General features: G+C 30.9%; 1 protein-coding gene across 2 annotated transcripts in view; it reads right to left on the bottom strand.

Annotated features, from left to right (window-relative positions):
- The window catches only part of pvalb6 (parvalbumin 6), a 136373-nt gene that overhangs the window by 62748 nt on the left and 63985 nt on the right, over positions 1-9640 (bottom strand). The window lies entirely within an intron of this gene.

Below are 9640 nucleotides of genomic sequence, written 5' to 3' on the forward strand. Positions count from 1 at the left end.
TCAGGGATGGGCAATTATTTTTTACCGGGGTCCGCATGAGCAACCCGAGCACTGCTGGAGGGCCACATCGACAATATTTCAATTAAATTTTGCTCAATATTAATTTTGATATATCGTAAGATAAATAATAATAATAATAATAATAATAATAATAATCATTTCATTTAAAGGGGAACATAATCACCAGACCTATGTAAGCGTCAATATATACCTTGATGTTGCAGAAAAAAGACTATATATTTTTTTAACCGATTTCCGAACTCTAAATGGGTGAATTTTGGCGAATAAAACACCTTTCTAATATTCGCTCTCGGAGCTATGACGTCACGTTGTGACGTCACATCGGGAAGCAATCCGCCATTTTCGCAAACACATCATTAGACACACTTTAATGATCCACAAGGGAAATTGTTTCACACAGTAGCTCAGTTACAAAGGCTGGAAAGGGTAAAGATGGAAAGGATAATGCAGGTATAAAGTAGACTAAAAATGTACCATAGTAGCAATATAAAATATAACATATATGAAATATATATATATATATATATATATATATATATATATATATATATATATATATATATATATATATATATATATATATATATACATATATACAGTATATATATATATATACATATATATATATATATATATATATGTATATATATATATATACAGTGTATATATATATATATATATATGTATATATATATATATATATATATATATATGTACTGATATATTTATATATTTATATATATACTGATTATATAATAAGTATATATATATATATATATATATATAAAATAAGTATATATATATATATATATATATATATATATATATATACTGATATATATATATATATATATACTATATATATGTATATATGTACTGATATATTTATATAAATACTGATTATATAATCAGTGTATATATATATATACATATATATATATATATATATATATATATATATATATATATATATATATATATGTATGTATATATATATACTGAGATATACTGATATATATATATATATATATATATATATGTACTGATATATTTATATATTTATATATATACTGATTATATAATAAGTATATCTATATATATATATATATATATATATATACTGATATATATATATATATATACTATATATATGTATATATGTACTGATATATTTATATAAATACTGATTATATAATCAGTGTATATATATATATATATATATATATATATATATATATAAATATGTATGTATATATATATACTGAGATATACTGATATATATATATATATATATATATATATATATATGTACTGAGATATATATATATATATATATATATATGTACTGAGATATATATATATATATATATATATATATATATATATATATATATATATATATATATATATATATATATATATATATATATATATATATATATAAATCAATATTTATACATATGTATATATATATATATATATATATATATATATATATATATATATATATATATATATACGACTTGTCCAGGGTGCACCCCGCCTTCCGCCCGATTGTAGCTGAGATAGGCTCCAGCGCCCTCCGCGACCCCAAAGGGAATAAGCGGTAGAAAATGGATGGATGGATGGATATATATATATATATATATATATATATATATATATATATATATATATATATATATATATATATATATATATATATATATATATATATATATATATATATATATATATATAGGCATAGCAACCACAAAAGAACAAAACTACTGCGATCTCAACACTCTCAAACACTACTAAAACAGTAGAGAATAAACTTGATTGCATCACAGAAAGTTTCTCAAACAAATCAAATGCTCAAACAAACATTTTACAAAGTGATCACTGCAGACACGAGCATGGTCCGCGAGATGATGAAAGTGATATTTTTCAGAGCCATTTTCTTCGACGCACTTTCGTTTCATCACTACCTTCATGAACCACTTCTTTCGGGACTCTATTTGAACGACTGCAACGCCCAAGAACAGAACAGCGATACAGCATTTTCTGCTCAAACTCTACACTCACTCACACTTCTTTCAATGCTACGCTCAAGCTGCTTGACCATCGTGTGAATTAAGAAGAAAAACTGATGTGACATGAGTCATCAACGTGTGATTAATTATATTTTTAGTAAATACTTTAGCCTAAAACCGAACCATACTAAACTGAGCTGCCACTGTATGTCTTCTCAACCAAGTGAGGCAACTTTAACCGCAAATACTCCTTTTTGCAAGGTAAATAAATTGTTCGATGATTCCAGAAAATAGGACTTGGGGCCTCACATACTCCAAATGCTACTTGAGATGCGCAGTGGTGTCCAATTGCATGTCAAGGTGACAACACCGACACAGACCTTGATGGTCAGCGCAGGAACGAAGATACGTCCGTCTCTTGGATAGAAATGTTGTTACCTTGACAAGCAGGGAAATGGAGGAAGTAAAGAGCGGATGGGATGACATGGAGGAAAAGAGTAGAGGATGGAAGACAGAACGAGAAAGCTCACATGTTTCCATCTGTCAGAGAGATAATTGAATTTTTAACATTCCTGCCTGTCGGAATGCCACATTTAGATTGTTTGTGGATGAAAAAACAACATGTTTTCTCTCTTGTTGCATTGATATTGTGCTCTCTGAGGAGCTGACGCCATCCTCTAAACCAGTGGTTCTCAAACTTTTTTTGTCATCCCCCACTTTGGACAAGGGGGAGTTTTCAAGCCCCACCTGCCCCCATTGCCCCAACAGAGCGCTAATGCCAAGCTTTAACATTTTCAAATTTATTGAACATCAAGTTGTATACATTCAAACTCAATAACATAAAATAACATTAAGTTCAATAATAAATAAAATAACTGTGCAGCTGTGGTATAACTTGCATCAAGTTCAATAATAAATAAAATAACTTCCATCAAGTTCAATAATAAATAAAACAAAAGTGTTATAATTTGCATCAAGTTCAATAATAAATCAAAAAAAGTGTTATAACTTGCATCACGTTCAATAATAAATCAAAAAAACTGTTATAACTTGCATCAAGTTCAATAATAAATCAAAAAAAGTGTTATAACTTGCAGCACGTTCAATAATAAATCAAAAAAAGTGTTATAACTTGCATCAAGTTCAATAATAAATCAAATAAAAGTGTTATACCGGTAACTTGCATCAAGTTCAATAATAAATCAAAAAAAGTGTTATAACTTGCATCAAGTTCAATAATAAATCAAAAAGTGTTATAACTTGCATCACGTTCAATAATAAATCAAAAAAAGTGTTATAACTTGCATCAAGTTCAATAATAAATCAAATAACTTGCATCAAGTTCAATAATAAATCAAAGAAAGTGTTATAACTTGCATCAAGTTCAATAATAAATAAAACAAAAGTGTTATAACTTGCATCAAGTTCAATTAAAAAAAAAAGTGTTATAACTTGCATCAAGTTCAATAATAAATCAAATAAAAGTGTTATAACTTGCATCAAGTTCAATAATAAATCAAATAACTTGCATCAAGTTCAATAATAAATCAAAAAAAGTGTTATAACTTGCATCAAGTTCAATAATAAATAAAACAAAAGTGTTATAACTTGCATCGAGTTCAATAATAAATCAAAAAAAGTGTTATAACTTGCATCAAGTTCAATAATAAATAAAACAAAAGTGTTATAACTTGCATCAAGTTCAATAATAAATCAAAAAAAGTGTTATAACTTGCATCAAGTTCAATAATAAATCAAATAACTTGCATCAAGTTCAATAATAAATACAATAAAAGTGCCACTTTGCAATCTTTGCAAAAAAAAAAAAGGAGGAGCTATGCATTTGGCAAGACAGGGCAAGTGACAGCACTTTCCCCCAGGAGAGCCACCTTGCTTCACTGTGAAACAGCACGGCTGTATGATCAGCTCCCATTTCCTCACACAGTGCAGAGAACAGTCGCGCTTTCAGTGGTCGTGTTTTGATCAAATTTACCGCGCTCACAACATCTGTTAAAACCTCATTGAGTTCGGGGCTGAGCTGCCTTGACACGAGTGCTTCCCGGTGAATGACACAGTGTGTGCCCGTCAGATTTTTGTTTCTCTGCAGGCGCTGGCTCTGGCTCGACGACCTTTGAGGTGCGAGTCACAAATGTATATATTTGTGTAATTGTGATCCACACATTAGCCTGCTACCCATCCGCGCGAAAGTTTGTTCCGCTTAGCCCCGCCCCCATTAGTTACTGTTGCTATGTCTGTCAAACTTTCGCTCGTACCGAGAAATATAAAGCCTACAGTAGAAATAAGTACCGGTAATGTCCATTTATTTATATAGCGGATTTCACAGACAGAATCACAAAGTGATTTACAGTGTGTAAAGAAAATGAAAGCATAGTAAAAAAAAAAAATCTAAGAATATAATAATAAAAAAAAGAATTTAAAGTGAAATGTCCTCCCGTTCCTCGCGCCCCACCTGTCATGTCTCTATTCCCCACCAGTGGGGCGCGCCCCACACTTTGAGAAACGCTGCTCTAGACCATGTTTTTCAACCTTTTTTGAGCCAAGGCACATTTTCTGCGTTGGACACCACCAGCAGAAATCACTAAAAAACAAAACTCAGTTGACAGTAAAAAAGTTGTCGTCGCAATTGTTGGATATGACTTTAAAGCATAACCAAGCACGCATCACTATAGCTCTTGTCTCAAAGTAGGTGTATTGTCACCACCTATCACATCACACCCTGACTTATTTGGACTTTTTTGGTGTTTTCCTGTGTGTAGTGTTTTAGTTCTTGTCTTGCGCTCCCATTTTGGTGGCTTTTCCTGTTTTGTTGGAATTTTCCTGTAGCAGTTTCATGTCTTCCTTGAACGCTATTGTTTTAGCAATCAAGACAATTTAAGTTGTGCGGACGCTATCCTTCTTTGTGTGGACATTGTCTTCTCCACACGCTGTAAGTCTTTGCTGTCGTCCAGCATTCAGTTTTCGTTTACGTTGCAGCAAGTTCAGTTTTAGTTTTGTTTTGCATAGCCTTCCTTAAGCTTCAATGCCTTTTCTTAGCGGCACTCACCTTATGTTTATTTTTGGTTATGCGTTAGATACCTTTTTACCTACATGCTGCCTCCCGCATATTGTGATCACGACCAACCATGTTCCGGACATCTACAAAACAATTAGCTACCTGCTGCCACCTACTGATATGGAAGAGTATTACATGGTTACTCTGCCGGGCTCTAGACAGACACAATTTTTGTGTATATATATATATATATATATATATATATATATATAATATATATATATAATAAATAAATTTATCTATAATTTATAATTAATTTATATATATATATATATATATATATATATATATATATATATACATATATATATATACACATACACATACATACATACATAAACATATATATATATATACATATATATACATATATATATACTGTATATGTATATATATACAGACATACATATATATATATGTATGTATGTATGTATGTATGTATATATGTATATGTATGTGTATATATATATATAACGTTTTCATGTTTTTGTTATATATATATGTATATGTTTTTGTTGTTTTATATACACATACATATATACTGTATGTACATATCCATACATATACATGTATATACATACATAAATATATATATATATATATATATATATATATATATATATACTGTATTTACATATACATACATATACATGTATATACATACATATATATATATATATATATGTATATATATATATATATATATGTATGTGTGGGGAAAAAAAATCATGATCTGATTTTTTTTCCCCACACATACATATATTGCGCTCTACTACGGTATCGAGCACTATTTTTTGGATAACCTTATTAAGACATATATATATATATATATATATATATATATATATATACATATATATATATATATATATATATATATATATATATATATATATATATATATATTTTACTTTTAATTTGCCAAATTAAAAAAGTTTTCTTTGACAAAAAGGGCATAACACAAACAACAAAAATGTTAAAAAGTTATATATATATATATATATATATATATATATATATATATATGTATATATATATATATATATATATATATATATATATATATACACATATATACGTATATATATATATACAAATGTATATATATATACACATATATACGTATATATATACAAATGTGTGTATATATATATATATATATATATATATATATATATATATATATATATATATATATATATATATATATATATATATATATGTATATATGTGTATATATATATATACATAGCACTTTTAATTTGCCAAATTAAAAAAGTTTTTTTTGACAAAAAGGGCATAAAACAAACAACAAAAACATGAATATATATATATATATATATATATATATATATATATATATATATATATATATATATATATATATATATACATATATATATATATATATATATATATATATATATATATAAACTTTTTAGCGTTTTTGTTGTTTGTTTTATGCCCTTTTCATCAAAGAAAACTTTTTTAATTTGTCAAATTAAAAGTGCAATATTTTCTCTAAAAAAAAAACAGTTCAAAGTGGGATTTTTGATATGAATTAATTGGAGCCTTGAATAGGTCAATGATTCATAATATTGATTTTGATTCATTATTCATAATTTTTTTTTTAGCATAATGATATCTTTAAAGAAATAACAGCCCGAAGGCAATTCTGTGTTATTAGACTCAACGTCGAAACTTTGTCTTTCTACATTTCACCTCTTTCTCCTTTTTTCAATTTGTATTCATTCATTCATTTTATATTGGTATTTTTACAACATGCCACAAACTGTTACAAAAAAATAACTGTCGGTTGCCCGTGTTACACTTTGGACCCCCTTGACCAAGTATGAATGTTTAGACCTACAATTTTATTGTAATTCTATTCTAATGTATTCTATTATTTGCATATCATTTGTTTATGTTACAAATTGAGCACAGGAAGTGTACAAACAAATGTGTTACAAATAAAATGGGATAAGAGGTCGGACTCAATAAGCTGTGCTTCTTCCTACTCCTTTTTGGACATGTTGTAGTGAGAAACTGTAAATATGCGGGGTACCATATTGTAACGATACACTAAAAACTACATGCAATATGTCTGCTGATGCAAAGTCCGAGGTTACCGATTGTGGATATTCCTCCACACCAAACTCATCCACTCTGGGGCACAGCAAAGGGCATCCTCCAATCTGCATCCCTTTTGGCTCCATCATCACTATCTCTTCCTCTTCCTCTCCTGCATCACTTGCCTCCCTAAATTACCCCCACTGTCCATCTCATGCACCCCTCCCCTCATTTCCCTTCCCCTCCCTTCTCCACGTTCTGCACACATCACCTCACCTGTCTCATCTGTCACCTCTGCTTCCACATCAAGACCTTTCATCACCAACAACTACTACGAGTGTGTGTGTGTGTGTGTGTGTGTGTGTGTGTGTGTGTGTGTGTGTGTGTGTGTTGTGTTTGGGAGAGACATGATTTAAAAAGGGGACACTGTGGAGAGGAAAAGTGTGTCCTAACTCATGCCAGCACCCATTACTGTTACCCAGTGATGAGAGGCACCGTGTTTGAACGAATGATAAACCAAAGCAAAATAGTGTAACCATCCTTTGACACACCCTCGTTGTTAGTAAAACAGGCATCTTTCTGACACACACACACACACACACACACACTCTCTCTGATAGTTAATCGAGAGAGCATGAAGATCAACTGAAGTGTGATATTGCAAATTAAAATTCCCACACATTTTCAGTCAACAAAAAATAATGATACGCCGTTTGAACCTGCATAGAAAAAGATGCGGCACCCTTTTTTTTTTTTTAAACATTTGTGTCATGGGTTTTTACAGACATTCTTTGACAAAACTAAACACAAAATACATCAAATGCTGTTTTCCCCCCACACATACATATATATATATATATTTATACAAACCCCGTTTCCATATGAGTTGGGAAATTGTGTTAGATGTAAATATAAACGGAATACAATGATTTGCAAATCCTTTTCAACCCATATTCAATTGAATGCACTACAAAGACAACATATTTGATGTTCAAACTCATAAACTCTATTTTCTTTTTGCAAATAATAATTAACTAAGAATTTCATGGCTGCAACACGTGCCAAAGTAGTTGGGAAAGGGCATGTTCACCACTGTGTTACATCACCTTTTCTTTTAACAACACTCAATAAACAATTGGGAACTGAGGAGACACATTTTTGAAGCTTCTCAGGTGGAATTCTTTCCCATTCTTGCTTGATGTACAGCTTAAGTTGTTCAACAGTCCGGGGGTCTCCGTTGTGCTATTTTAGGCTTCATAATGCGCCACACATTTTCGATGGGAGACAGGTCTGGACTGCAGGCGGGCCAGGAAAGTACCCGCACGTTTTTACTATGAAGCCACGTGGCTTGGCATTGTCTTGCTGAAATAAGCAGGGGCGTCCATGGTAACGTTGCTTGGATGGCAACATATGTTGCTCCAAAATCTGTATGTACCTTTCAGCATTAATGGCGCCTTCACAGATGTGTAAGTTACCCATGTCTTGGGCACTAATACACCCCCATACCATCACACATGCTGCCTTTTACACTTTGCGCCTATAACAATCCGGATGGTTCTTTTTCCTCTTTGGTCCGGAGGACACGACGTCCACAGTTTCCAAAAACAATTTGAAATGTGGACTCGTCAGACCACAGAACACTTTTCCACTTTGTATCAGTCCATCTTAGATGAGCTCAGGCCCAGCGAAGCCGACGGCGTTTCTGGGTGTTGTTGATAAACGGTTTTCGCCTTGCCTGGGAGAGTTTTAACTTGCGACCAACTGTAGTTACTGACAGTGGATTTCTGAAGTGTTCCTGAGCCCATGTGGTGATATCCTTTACACACTGATGTCGTTTGTTGATGCAGTACAGCCTGAGAGATCAAATGTCACGGGCTTAGCTGCTTACGTGCAGTGATTTCTCCAGATTATCTGAACCCTTTGATGATATTACGGACCGTAGATGGTGAAATCCCTAAATTCCTTGCAATAGCTGGTTGAGAGAGGTTTTTCTTAAACTGTTCAACAATTTGCTCACACATTTGTTGACAAAGTGGTGACCCTCGCCCCATCCTTGTTTGTGAAAGACTGAGCATTTCATGGAATCTACTTTTATACCCAATCGTGGCACCCACCCGTTCCCAATTAGCCTGCACACCTGTGGGATGAATTTGTTGCTGGCATCATATTCTAAAGTTAATGATTATTTGCAAAAAAAAATAAAAATTTTTATCAGTTTGAACATCACATATGTTGTCTTTGTAGCATATTCAACTGAATATGGGTTGAAAAGGAATTGCAAATCATTGTATTCCGTTTATATTTACATCTAACACAATTTCCCAACTCATATGGAAACGGGGTTTGTACATACATATATACTGTATGTACATATACATACTTATACATGTATATAAATCAATACCATCTGGAATATGTGTGTATATATATATATATATATATATACATACATACATATATA

This window comes from Nerophis lumbriciformis, linkage group LG22, assembly GCF_033978685.3.
Source record: "Nerophis lumbriciformis linkage group LG22, RoL_Nlum_v2.1, whole genome shotgun sequence".
Lineage (NCBI taxonomy): Eukaryota > Metazoa > Chordata > Actinopteri > Syngnathiformes > Syngnathidae > Nerophis > Nerophis lumbriciformis.